At 46.9% G+C, this 14,080-nt stretch overlaps 1 long non-coding RNA gene across 1 annotated transcript in view; it reads left to right on the forward strand.

Moving 5' to 3' along the window:
- The window catches only part of LOC123738719 (uncharacterized), a 16,342-nt gene extending 10,227 nt beyond the window's left edge, over positions 1-6,115 (forward strand). Inside the window, exon 3 of the long non-coding RNA XR_006767517.1 lies at positions 5,997-6,115. This is a non-coding gene — a long non-coding RNA (uncharacterized lncRNA). The remainder of the gene's footprint in view (positions 1-5,996) is intronic.
- Positions 6,116-14,080: the final 7,965 nt, after the last annotated feature.

Here is a 14,080-nt window from a genome sequence, read left to right on the forward strand (position 1 = left end):
CATAATCTAATGTTTTGCTTTTGCTGTAAAGCCTTTTTGAAATTGGACAACGTGGTTCGATTCAGGAGAGGTGTAAAAGACGGTGTAAAATAGTCATATGTTTGAGAAATTGAAGTTATAGTGTATCTATAAAACGGTGTAACGGTGTAACATCTCAAAGATGTTTGATAAATAGAAATTATTAGATTTGTGGTTTTGAATACGGCGCTCTGATTTTTAACAAAAATCGATGCCGCTAACGGGATTGTAGCGTCCAGAAGTTTTTAAAAACAATCTTATTTAAAATGACTACTGGGGAACAGTGGGTTAACTGCTTTGTTCAGGGGCAGAACGACAGATTTTTACCTTGTCAGCTCAGGGGATTTGATCCAGCAATCTTTCGGTTATTGGCTCAACTCTCATGTTGGTATTACAGACTCAGCCAAGGAGAGGTTATAAATGTCAGTGAGACACAAGTTTGTCAGCGCATGCTCTGAGTACACATCCTGGTAATCCGTCTGGCCCTGCGGCTTTGTGATTGTTAACTGTATATGAAGTATTACATAAATAAGCAAAATGTTTGAGCAACAATTAAATGTAATCTACAAGGGCTCATGACATGGTGGGAGCTAAAAAAAGGTTCCAAAAGGGTTTTTCGAGAACCCTTTTTGGTTCCAGGTAGAACCCTCTGTGGAAATGGAATTTGTCCCAATAATTACAGAGAACACTGCATATACCACAATATCTATTAACTACCCAACACTGACCCTAACTACCTACCCTACGCTGTCCCAAGAATTACAAAGGGGCAGCATGTAGCCTTGTGGTTAGGATAGTATTCTACCCTCATCAGGTTAGACAGCTAGAGAATAGCCTCTCCCTGCTGTGTTTCAGCATCTCTTTCAGAATATTTTATCATTTACTTAGACAATGCATCTCTCTCTCTCTCTCTCTCTCTCTCTCTCAGATTTCTCTCTTCCAGCATCTCTGATTGTCAGTCCTGACTGATCTCAGTTCTTTGAAAATGAGTCTGTCTCTCTGAGCTGTCTCTCTGAGCTGTGAGGTTCAGGGGAACTCTGCTAGGTGGAGAGTGGTGAGGAACACATCGAGAGGAATCCTTTCAGAGTGTAGTACTGACTGGGGAAAACAACAAGGGTCTTCATGCATTGTATCACTAATACCATCAGACAGTGGAGTGTACTGGTGTGAGTCTGGGTCTGGAGAACACAGCAATGCTGTCAACATCACAGTACCTGGTATGTCCACAAACACCATCTACTAACATTATAGTGTTTAGTGGTTCATCTGGTTTCAGATAGCTGATGTTATGTTTATATATGATGTTTATATATTATATACAGCTGGAGCTGTGATCCTGGAGAGCCCTGTTTATATATGATATGTATATATTATATACAGCTGGAGCTGTGATCCTGGAGAGCCCTGTTTATATATGATGTTTATATATTATATACAGCTGGTGCTGTGATCCTGGAGAGACCTGTTTATATATGATGTTTATATATTATATACAGCTGGAGCTGTGATCCTGGAGAGACCTGTTTATATATGATGTTTATATATTATATACAGCTGGAGCTGTGATCCTGGAGAGACCTGTTTATATATGATGTTTATATATTATATACAGCTGGTGCTGTGATCCTGGAGAGACCTGTTTATATATGATGTTTATATATTATATACAGCTGGAGCTGTGATCCTGGAGAGACCTGTTTATATATGATGTTTATATATTATATACAGCTGGAGCTGTGATCCTGGAGAGACCTGTTTATATATGATGTTTATATATTATATACAGCTGGAGCTGTGATCCTGGGGAGTCAATCTGAATCTGGTGTCCATTTATATCAGTTAGCAGATGCTCTTATCCAGAGCGACTTACAGATTGGTGCATTCACCTTATGATATCCAGTGGAACAACCCCTTTACAATAGTACATCTAAATCTTTTAAGGGGGGGGGTTAGAAGGATTACTTTATCCTATCCCAGGTATTCCTTAAAGAGGTGGGGTTTCAGGTGTCTCCGGAAGGTGGTGATTGACTCCGCTGTCCTGGCGTCGTGAGGGAGCTTGTTCCACCATTGGGGTGCAGGAGCAGCGAACAGTTTTGACTGGGCTGAGCGGGAACTTTGCTTCCGCAGAGGTAGGGGGGCCATCAGGCCAGCGGTGGATGAACGCAGTGCCCTTGTTTGGGTGTAGGGCCTGATCAGAGCCTGAAGGTACGGAGGTGCCGTTCCCCTCACAGCTCCGTAGGCAAGTACCATGGTCTTGTAGCGGATGCGAGCTTCAACTGGAAGCCAGTGGAGTGTGCGGAGGAGCGGGGTGACGTGAGAGAACTTGGGAAGGTTGAACACCAGACGGGCTGCGGCGTTCTGGATGAGTTGTAGGGGTTTAATGGCACAGGCAGGGAGCCCCGCCAGCAGCGAGTTGCAGTAATCCAGACGGGAGATGACAAGTGCCTGGATTAGGACCTGCGCCGCTTCCTGTGTAAGGCAGGGTCGTACTCTGCAAATGTTGTATAGCATGAACCTACAGGATCGGGTCACCGCCTTGATGTTAGCGGAGAACGACAGGGTGTTGTCCAGGGTCACGCCGAGGCTCTTAGCACTCTGGGAGGAGGACACAATGGAGTTGTCCACCGTGATGGCGAGATCATGGAAAGGGCAGTCCTTCCCCGGGAGGAAGAGCAGCTCCGTCTTGTCGAGGTTCAGCTTGAGGTGGTGATCCGTCATCCACACTGATATGTCTGACAGACATGCAGAGATGCGATTCGCCACCTGGTTGTCAGAAGGGGGAAAGGAGAAGATTAATTGTGTGTCGTCTGCGTAGCAATGATAGGAGAGACCATGTGAGGATATGACAGAGCCAAGTGACTTGGTGTATAGCGAGAATAGGAGAGGGCCTAGTGGTGAGAGCACGTGGTGCGGAGACGGATTCTCGCCACACCACCTGGTAGGAGCGACCTGTCAGGTAGGAAGCAATCCAAGAGTGAGCCGCGCCGGAGATGCCCAACTCGGAGAGGGTGGAGAGGAGGATCTGATGGTTCACAGTATCAAAGGCAGCAGATAGGTCTAGAAGGATGAGAACAGAGGAGAGAGAGTTAGCTTTAGCAGTGCGGAGAGCCTCCGTGACACAGAGAAGAGCAGTCTCAGTTGAATGACCAGCCTTGAAACCTGACTGATTTGGATCAAGAAGGTCATTCTGAGAGAGATAGCAGGAGAGCTGGCCAAGGACGGCACGTTCAAGAGTTTTGGAGAGAAAAGAAAGAAGGGATACTGGTCTGTAGTTGTTGACGTCGGAGGGATCGAGTGTAGGTTTTTTGAGAAGGGGTGCAACTCTCGCTCTCTTGAAGACGGAAGGGACGTAGCCAGAGGTCAAGGATGAGTTGATGAGCGAGGTGAGGTAAGGGAGAAGGTCTCCGGAAATGGTCTGGAGAAGAGAGGAGGGGATATGGTCAAGCGGGCAGGTTGATGGGCGGCCGGCCGTCACAAGACGGAAGATTTCATCTGGAGAGAGAGGGGAGAAAGAGGTCAAAGCACAGGGTAGGGCAGTGTGAGCAGGACCAGCGGTGTCGTTTGACTTATCAAACGAGGATCGGATGTTGTCGACCTTCTTTTCAAAATGGTTGACGAAGTCATCCGCAGAGAGGGAGGAGGGGGGGAGGGGAGGAGGATTCAGGAGGGAGGAGAAGGTGGCAAAGAGCTTCCTAGGGTTAGAGGCAGATGCTTGGAAGTTAGAGTGGTAGAAAGTGGCTTTAGCAGCAGAGACAGAGGAGGAAAATGTAGAGAGGAGGGAGTGAAAAGATGCCAGGTCCGCAGGGAGGCTAGTTTTCCTCCATTTCCGCTCGACTGCCCGGAGCCCTGTTCTGTGAGCTCGCAATGAGTCGTCAAGCCACGGAGCAGGAGGGGAGGACCGAGCCGGCCGGGAGGATAGGGGACATAGAGAGTCAAAGGATGCAGAAAGGGAGGAGAGGAGGTTTGAGGAGGCAGAATCAGGAGATTGGTCGGAGAAGGATTGAGCAAAGGGAAGAGATGATAGGATGGAAGAGGAGAGAGAGAGCGAAGGTTGCGACGGCGCAATACCATCTGAGTAGGGGCAGAGTGAGTAGTGTTGGAGGAGAGCGAGAGGGAAAAGGATACAAGGTAGTGATCGGAGACTTGGAGGGGAGTTGCAGTGAGATTAGTAGAAGAACAGCATCTAATGAAGATAAGGTCAAGCCTTGTGAGTAGGGGGGGGACGGTGAGAGGGTGAGGTCAAAAGAGGAGAGGAGTGGAAAGAAGGAGGCAGAGAGAAATGAGTCAAAGGTAGACGTAGGGAGGTTAAAATCACCCAGAACTGTGAGAGGTGAGCCATCCTCAGGAAAGGAACTTATCCAGGCGTCAAGCTCATTGATGAACTCTCCAAGGGAACATGGAGGGCGATAAATGGTAAGGATGTTAAGCTTGAATGGGCTAGTGATTGTGACAGCATGGAATTCAAAGGAGGAGATAGACAGATGGGTCAGGGGAGAAAGAGAGAATGTCCACTTGGGAGAGATGAGGATTCCAGTGCCACCACCCCGCTGACCAGATGCTCTCGGGGTGTGCGAGAACACGTGGTCAGATGAGGAGAGAGCAGTAGGAGTAGCAGTGTTTTCTGTGGTAATCCATGTTTCCGTCAGCGCCAAGAAGTCGAGGGACTGGAGGGTAGCATAGGCTGAGATGAACTCTGCCTTGTTGGCCGCAGACCGGCAGTTCCAGAGGCTGCCGGATACATGGAACTCCACGTGGGTCGTGCGCGCTGGGACCACCAGGTTAGAGTGGCAGCGGCCACGCGGTGTGAAGCGTTTGTTTGGCCTGTGCAGAGGGTTAGAGAACAGGGATAGACTGACACATAGTTGATAGGCTACAGGAGAGGCTACGCTAATGCAAAGGAGATTGGCATGAAAATTAACTAAACAACTGGGGAAGCGAGAGAGCAGGGCCTCCCTCACCAACCTTTCACTGAAACACTAAAATATAACTTTCCTAGCTTCCACTAGAAATTATAATTGATGTAAACTACAGTGGTTCAATGTTTCCAGGAATAGGCTCAAACTTAGTTTATTCCACTAGATAACTTGGTACAGTATTCTTCCGTGAAAACCCACCTAGTGCACTGTGTCCTATGACGCCGTAGCTAACTAGCTAACTAGCATGCTAGCATCCTATAACACACGGTTAGCACCAATACTTGGTTACAACAAGCTACCAATGGATCATTCGTGTCCGTGTCTAGTTCATAACGCAGAAGTAATTAAACGTTGGCTAGCTAACACAAAGTCAGTCCTGCTAGCTACACAAGTGGCCTACACATCTCGAATGTTCAGAAAGTTAAGTTTACGTTGCAAAAATCTTATAGACTAAAAAAGATACAACTAGCTGGTAGGGTTAGCTAGCTAGCAGGGGGGTGCGTTGTTGACTATGTTAGAGAATGTAGCTGGCTAGCTAACCTCGATAGTTACTCTGTACTACGCCTTTATCTTGATACAAAGACAACTATGTTACATTACACTAGTCAAATCGTTCCGTTGTAATGTATATAGTTTCTGCAGTACTGCTAATTGGTAAAGTTGGCTAGCAAGCAGTGGCTGTGATGTTGTTGACGCCCGTTTCGAAAACGGCGCGAATGAACGAATGCAGCTGGCTAGCTAACCTTGTTAGTTTCTCAAAGCTACACCTTTATCCTTGATACAAAGACAGCAGAGACAACTATGTAGCTAGCTAACAATACACTAATCAAATCGTTCCGTTGTAATGAAATGTAATGTAATGAAATGAAATGTAATGAGTGAGGTACAGCACGACTACTCGCTCCAGCACCGGAAGCGTGTAGACTGGTTGAACAAATCACTAATTAAAGTTGAACTCCGACTTGATACAGACTCAGCTGTGGAATATATTTCAATATTGCATAGCTATCAGACTAAACCTCTCTACGTATCTTTCTCTTTCTCTCTCTCTCTCTTTCTCAGTTCTCTTTAATCCAGCCTCTCTGAGTGTCAGTCCTGACAGATCTCAGTTCTTTAAATTAGAGTCTGTCTCTCTGAGCTGTGAGGTTCAGGGGAACTCTGCTGGATGGAGAGTGGTGAGGAACCCAGAGAGAGGGAACCATACAGAGTGTAATACTGACTGGGGAAAACAACAAGGGTCTTCATGCATTGTATCACTAATACCATCAGACAGTGGAGTGTACTGGTGTGAGTTTGGGTCTGGAGAACACAGCAATGCTGTCAACATCACAGTACCTGGTATGTCCACAAACACCATCTACTAACATTATAGTGCTTAGTGGTTCATCTGGTTTCAGATAGCTGATGTTATGTTTATATATGATGTTTATATATTATATACAGCTGGAGCTGTGATCCTGGAGAGACCTGTTTATATATGATGTTTATATATTATATACAGCTGGTGCTGTGATCCTGGAGAGACCTGTTTATATATGATGTTTATATATTATATACAGCTGGAGCTGTGATCCTGGAGAGCCCTGTTTATATATGATGTTTATATATTATATACAGCTGGTGCTGTGATCCTGGAGAGACCTGTTTATATATGATGTTTATATATTATATACAGCTGGAGCTGTGATCCTGGAGAGACCTGTTTATATATGATGTTTATATATTATATACAGCTGGAGCTGTGATCCTGGAGAGACCTGTTTATTTATGATGTTTATATATTATATACAGCTGGAGCTGTGATCCTGGGGAGTCAATCTGAATCTGGTGTACATTTATATCAGTTAGCAGACGCTCTTATCCAGAGCGACTTACAGATTGGTGCATTCACCTTATGATATCCAGTGGAACAACCCCTTTACAATAGTACATCTAAATCTTTTATCTTTACTGGTGTCTGTGCCACCAGTAAGTACAGATAGTAACGTTAGTATAAACCCCCTCGCACGGTCCCCGCAGCCGGACATCTTTCTCATGGCTTCTGGAGGGAAACGCTGTAGGAATGCTCAACCGGTGTCGCTTATTCAGCCGACAGAAACTTTCAACCGGTTCTCCCCATTAAGCGAGTCGGAGTCGGAGGCCGAGACTTCTCTGGTCTCTACTCCTCCCGTTGTGGGGTCTGAGACGCCGACGGCTCCCACCATTAGCTCTGACAAATTGAAAACCCTAGTCATTGGCGACTCCATTACCCGCAGTATTAGACTTAAAACTAATCATCCAGCGATCATACACTGTTTACCAGGGGGCAGGGCTACCGACGTTAAGGCTAATCTAAAGACGGTGCTGGCTAAAGCTAAAACTGGCGAGTGTAGAGAGTATAGAGATATTGTTATCCACGTCGGCACCAACGATGTTAGGATGAAACAGTCAGAGGTCACCAAGCGCAACATAGCTTCAGCGTGTAAATCAGCTAGAAAGATGTGTCGGCATCGATTAATTGTCTCTGGCCCCCTCCCAGTTAGGGGAGTGATGAGCTCTACAGCAGAGTCTCACAACTCAATCGCTGGTTGAAAACTGTTTTCTGCCCCTCCCAAAAGATAGAATTTGTAGATAATTGGCCCTCTTTCTGGGACTCACCCACAAACAGGACCAAGCCTGGCCTGTTGAGGAGTGACGGACTCCATCCTAGCTGGAGGGGTGCTCTCATCTTATCTACGAACATAGACAGGGCTCTAACTCCTCTAGCTCCACAATGAAATAGGGTGCAGGCCAGGCAGCAGGCTGTTAGCCAGCCTGCCAGCTTAGTGGAGTCTGCCACTAGCACAGTCAGTGTAGTCAGCTCAGCTTCCCCCATTGAGACCGTGTCTGTGCCTCGATCTAGGTTGGGCAAAATTAAAAATGGCGGTGTTCGCTTTAGCAATCTCACTAGTATAAAGACCTCCTCCATTCCTGCCATTATTGAAAGAGATTGTGATACCTCACATCTCAAAATTGGGTTACTTAATGTTAGATCCCTCACTTCCAAGGCAGTTATAGTCAATGAACTAATCACTGATAATAATCTTGATGTGATTGGCCTGACTGAAACATGGCTTAAGCCTGATGAATTTACTGTGTTAAATGAGGCCTCACCCCAGGTTACATTAGTGACCATACCCCCGTGCATCCGGCAAAGGCGGAGGTGTTGCTAACATTTACGATAGCAAATTTCAATTTACAAAAAAAAAAACAACAATGACGTTTTCGTCTTTTGAGCTTCTAGTGGTGTGGGGGCTGTGCTTTGGCAAAGTGGGTGGGGTTATATCCTGCCTGTTTGGCCCTGTCCGGGGGTATCATCGGATGGGGCCACAGTGTCTTCTGATCCCTCCTGTCTCAGCCTCCAGTATTTATGCTGCAGTAGTTTATGTGTCGGGGGGCTAGGGTCAGTCTGTTACATCTGGAGTATTTCTCTTGTCTTATCCGGTGTCCTGTGTGTATTTAAATATGCTCTCTCTAATTCTCTCTTTCTCTCTTTCTGTCTTTCTCTCGGAGGACCTGAGCCCTAGGACCATGCCTCAGGACTACCTGGTATGATGACTCCTTGCTGTCCCCAGTCCACCTGGCCGTGCTGCTGCTCCAGTTTCAACTGTTCTGCCTGCGGCTATGGAACCCTGACCTGTTCACCGGACGTGCTTGTTGCACGCTCGACAACTACTATGATTATTATTATTTGACCATGCTGGTCATTTATGAACATTTTAACATTTTAACATTTTGACCATGTTCTGTTATAATATCCACCCTGCACAGCCAGAAGAGGACTGGCCACCCCTCATAGCCTGGTTCCTCTCTAGGTTTCTTCCTAGGTTTTTGGCCTTTCTAGGGAGTTTTTCCTAGGGAGTTTTTCCTAGCCACCGTGCTTCTTTCACATGCTTTGCTTGCTGTTTGGGGTTTTAGGCTGGGTTTCTGTACAGCACTTTGAGAATATCAGCTGATGTACGAAGGGCTATATAAAAATAAATTTGATTTGATTTGATTTGATTTGGGGGGGGTTAGAAGGATTACTTTATCCTATCCCAGGTATTCCTTGAAGAGGTGGGGTTTCAGGTGACTCCGGAAGGTGGTGATTGACTCCGCTGTCCTGGCGTCGTGAGGGAGCTTGTTCCACCATTGGGGTGCAGGAGCAGCGAACAGTTTTGACTGGGCTGAGCGGGAACTGTGCTTCCGCAGAGGTAGGGTGGCCATCAGGCCAGCGGTGGATGAACGCAGTGCCCTTGTTTGGGTGTAGGGCCTGATCAGAGCCTGAAGGTACGGAGGTGCCGTTCCCCTCACAGCTCCGTAGGCAAGTACCATGGTCTTGTAGCGGATGCGAGCTTCAACTGGAAGCCAGTGGAGTGTGCGGAGGAGCGGGGTGACGTGAGAGAACTTGGGAAGGTTGAACACCAGACGGGCTGCGGCGTTCTGGATGAGTTGTAGGGGTTTAATGGCACAGGCAGGGGAGCCCCGCCAGCAGCGAGTTGCAGTAATCCAGACGGGAGATGAGAAGTGCCTGGATTAGGACCTGCGCCGCTTCCTGTGTAAGGCAGGGTCGTACTCTGCAAATGTTGTATAGCATGAACCTACAGGATCGGGTCACCGCCTTGATGTTAGCGGAGAACGACAGGGTGTTGTCCAGGGTCACGCCGAGGCTCTTAGCACTCTGGGAGGAGGACACAATGGAGTTGTCCACCGTGATGGCGAGATCATGGAAAGGGCAGTCCTTCCCCGGGAGGAAGAGCAGCTCCGTCTTGCCGAGGTTCAGCTTGAGGTGGTAATCCGTCATCCACACTGATATGTCTGCCAGACATGCAGAGATGCGATTCGCCACCTGGTTGTCAGAAGGGGGAAAGTAGAAGATTAATTGTGTGTCGTCTGCGTAGCAATGATAGGAGAGACCATGTGAGGATATGACAGAGCCAAGTGACTTGGTGTATAGCGAGAATAGGAGAGGGCCTAGTGGTGAGAGCACGTGGTGCGGAGACGGATTCTCGCCACACCACCTGGTAGGAGCGACCTGTCAGGTAGGAAGCAATCCAAGAGTGAGCCGCGCCGGAGATGCCCAACTCGGAGAGGGTGGAGAGGAGGATCTGATGGTTCACAGTATCAAAGGCAGCAGATAGGTCTAGAAGGATGAGAACAGAGGAGAGAGAGTTAGCTTTAGCAGTGCGGAGAGCCTCCGTGACACAGAGAAGAGCAGTCTCAGTTGAATGACCAGCCTTGAAACCTGACTGATTTGGATCAAGAAGGTCATTCTGAGAGAGATAGCAGGAGAGCTGGCCAAGGACGGCACGTTCAAGAGTTTTGGAGAGAAAAGAAAGAAGGGATACTGGTCTGTAGTTGTTGACGTCGGAGGGATCGAGTGTAGGTTTTTTGAGAAGGGGTGCAACTCTTGCTCTCTTGAAGACGGAAGGGACGTAGCCAGAGGTCAAGGATGAGTTGATGAGCGAGGTGAGGTAAGGGAGAAGGTCTCCGGAAATGGTCTGGAGAAGAGAGGAGGGGATAGGGTCAAGCGGGCAGGTTGATGGGCGGCCGGCCGTCACAAGACGGAAGATTTCATCTGGAGAGAGAGGGGAGAAAGAGGTCAAAGCACAGGGTAGGGCAGTGTGAGCAGGACCAGCGGTGTCGTTTGACTTATCAAACGAGGATCGGATGTTGTCGACCTTCTTTTCAAAATGGTTGACGAAGTCATCCGCAGAGAGGGAGGAGGGGGAGGGGGAGGAGGATTCAGGAGGGAGGAGAAGGTGGCAAAGAGCTTCCTAGGGTTAGAGGCAGATGCTTGGAAGTTAGAGTGGTAGAAAGTGGCTTTAGCAGCAGAGACAGAGGAGGAAAATGTAGAGAGGAGGGAGTGAAAAGATGCCAGGTCCGCAGGGAGGCTAGTTTTCCTCCATTTCCGCTCGACTGCCCGAGCCCTGTTCTGTGAGCTCGCAATGAGTCGTCAAGCCACGGAGCAGGAGGGGAGGACCGAGCCGGCCGGGAGGATAGGGGACATAGAGAGTCAAAGGATGCAGAAAGGGAGGAGAGGAGGTTTGAGGAGGCAGAATCAGGAGATTGGTCGGAGAAGGATTGAGCAGAGGGAAGAGATGATAGGATGGAAGAGGAGAGAGAGAGCGAAGGTTGCGACGGCGCAATACCATCTGAGTAGGGGCAGAGTGAGTAGTGTTGGAGGAGAGCGAGAGGGAAAAGGATACAAGGTAGTGATCGGAGACTTGGAGGGGAGTTGCAGTGAGATTAGTAGAAGAACAGCATCTAGTGAAGATAAGGTCAAGCCTTGTGAGTAGGGGGGGGGACGGTGAGAGGGTGAGGTCAAAAGAGGAGAGGAGTGGAAAGAAGGAGGCAGAGAGAAATGAGTCAAAGGTAGACGTAGGGAGGTTAAAATCACCCAGAACTGTGAGAGGTGAGCCATCCTCAGGAAAGGAACTTATCCAGGCGTCAAGCTCATTGATGAACTCTCCAAGGGAACCTGGAGGGCGATAAATGGTAAGGATGTTAAGCTTGAATGGGCTAGTGATTGTGACAGCATGGAATTCAAAGGAGGAGATAGACAGATGAGTCAGGGGAGAAAGAGAGAATGTCCACTTGGGAGAGATGAGGATTCCAGTGCCACCACCCCGCTGACCAGATGCTCTCGGGGTGTGCGAGAACACGTGGTCAGATGAGGAGAGAGCAGTAGGAGTAGCAGTGTTTTCTGTGGTAATCCATGTTTCCGTCATGGCCAAGAAGTCGAGGGACTGGAGGGTAGCATAGGCTGAGATGAACTCTGCCTTGTTGGCCGCAGACCGGCAGTTCCAGAGGCTGCCGGAGACATGGAACTCCACGTGGGTCGTGCGCGCTGGGACCACCAGGTTAGAGTGGCAGCGGCCACGCGGTGTGAAGCGTTTGTTTGGCCTGTGCAGAGGGTTAGAGAACAGGGATAGACTGACACATAGTTGATAGGCTACAGGAGAGGCTACGCTAATGCAAAGGAGATTGGAATGAAAATTAACTAAACAACTGGGGAAGCGAGAGAGCAGGGCCTCCCTCACTAACCTTTCACTGAAACACTAAAATATAACTTTCCTAGCTTCCACTAGAAATTATAATTGATGTAAACTACAGTGGTTCAATGTTTCCAGGAATAGGCTCAAACTTAGTTTATTCCACTAGATAACTTGGTACAGTATTCTTCCGTGAAAACCCACCTAGTGCACTGTGTCCTATGACGCCGTAGCTAACTAGCTAACTAGCATGCTAGCATCCTATAACACACGGTTAGCACCAATACTTGGTTACAACAAGCTATCAATGGATCATTCGTGTCCGTGTCTAGTTCATAACGCAGAAGTAATTAAACGTTGGCTAGCTAACACAAAGTCAGTCCTGCTAGCTACACAAGTGGCCTACACATCTCGAATGTTCAGAAAGTTAAGTTTACGTTGCAAAAATCTTATAGACTAAAAAAGATACAACTAGCTGGTAGGGTTAGCTAGCTAGCAGGGGGTGCGTTGTTGACTATGTTAGAGAATGTAGCTGGCTAGCTAACCTCGATAGTTACTCTGTACTACGCCTTTATCTTGATACAAAGACAACTATGTTACATTACACTAGTCAAATCGTTCCGTTGTAATGTATATAGTTTCTGCAGTACTGCTAATTGGTAAAGTTGGCTAGCAAGCAGTGGCTGTGATGTTGTTGACGCCGTTTCGAAAACGGCGCGAATGAACGAATGCAGCTGGCTAGCTAACCTTGTTAGTTTCTCAAAGCTACACCTTTATCCTTGATACAAAGACAGCAGAGACAACTATGTAGCTAGCTAACAATACACTAATCAAATCGTTCCGTTGTAATGAAATGTAATGTAATGAAATGAAATGTAATGAGTGAGGTACAGCACGACTACTCACTCCAGCACCCGAAGCGTGTAGACTGGTTGAACAAATCACTAATTAAAGTTGAACTCCGACTTGATACAGACTCAGCTGTGGAATATATTTCAATATTGCATAGCTATCAGACTAAACCTCTCTACGTATCTTTCTCTTTCTCTCTCTCTCTTTCTCAGTTCTCTTTAATCCAGCCTCTCTGAGTGTCAGTCCTGACAGATCTCAGTTCTTTAAATTAGAGTCTGTCTCTCTGAGCTGTGAGGTTCAGGGGAACTCTGCTGGATGGAGAGTGGTGAGGAACACATCGAGAGGAATCCTTTCAGAGTGTCATACTGACTGGGGAAAACAACAATGGTCTTCATGCATTGTATCACTAATACCATCAGACAGTGGAGTGTACTGGTGTGTGTCTGGGTCTGGAGAACACAGCAATGCTGTCAACATCACAGTACCTGGTATGTCCACAAACACCATCTACTAACATTATAGTGCTTAGTGGTTCATCTGGTTTCAGATAGCTGATGTTATGTTTATATATGATGTTTATATATTATATACAGCTGGAGCTGTGATCCTGGAGAGACCTGTTTATATATGATGTTTATATATTATATACAGTTGGAGCTGTGATCCTGGAGAGCCCTGTTTATATATGATATGTATATATTATATACAGCTGGTGCTGTGATCCTGGAGAGACCTGTTTATATATGATGTTTATATATTATATACAGCTGGTGCTGTGATCCTGGAGAGACCTGTTTATATATGATGTTTATATATTATATACAGCTGGTGCTGTGATCCTGGAGAGCCCTGCCCTTCCTGTGACTGGGGGAGATTCTGTGACTCTGCGCTGCAGATATCAGGGAACTCCCTCTAACCTCACAGCTGATTTCTACAAAGATGGATCCCTCATCAGGGCTGAGACTACAGGAGAGATGACCATCCCTGCAGTATCCAAGTCAGATGAAGGACTCTACAAGTGTACCAACTCTGAAGGAGAATCACCAGAGAGCTGGATGACTGTGACAGGTGAGAATATGAGAAACCTTGACATTCAGATTATATGGTTCTTCTTTACACTGTTAAGTTTGATACGTTATATTCATAATATATTCATAATAATTTGTGTTCTCGCTTGGTCATTAGACCCAATACATACAGTACCAGTAAAAAGTTGGACACACCTACTCATTCAAGGGTTTTTCTTTATTTTTTACTATTTTCTAGAATAATAGTGAAGACATCACAATTATGAAATAACAC

This window comes from Salmo salar, unplaced genomic scaffold (assembly GCF_905237065.1).
Source record: "Salmo salar unplaced genomic scaffold, Ssal_v3.1, whole genome shotgun sequence".
NCBI classification, from domain to species: Eukaryota; Metazoa; Chordata; class Actinopteri; order Salmoniformes; family Salmonidae; genus Salmo; species Salmo salar.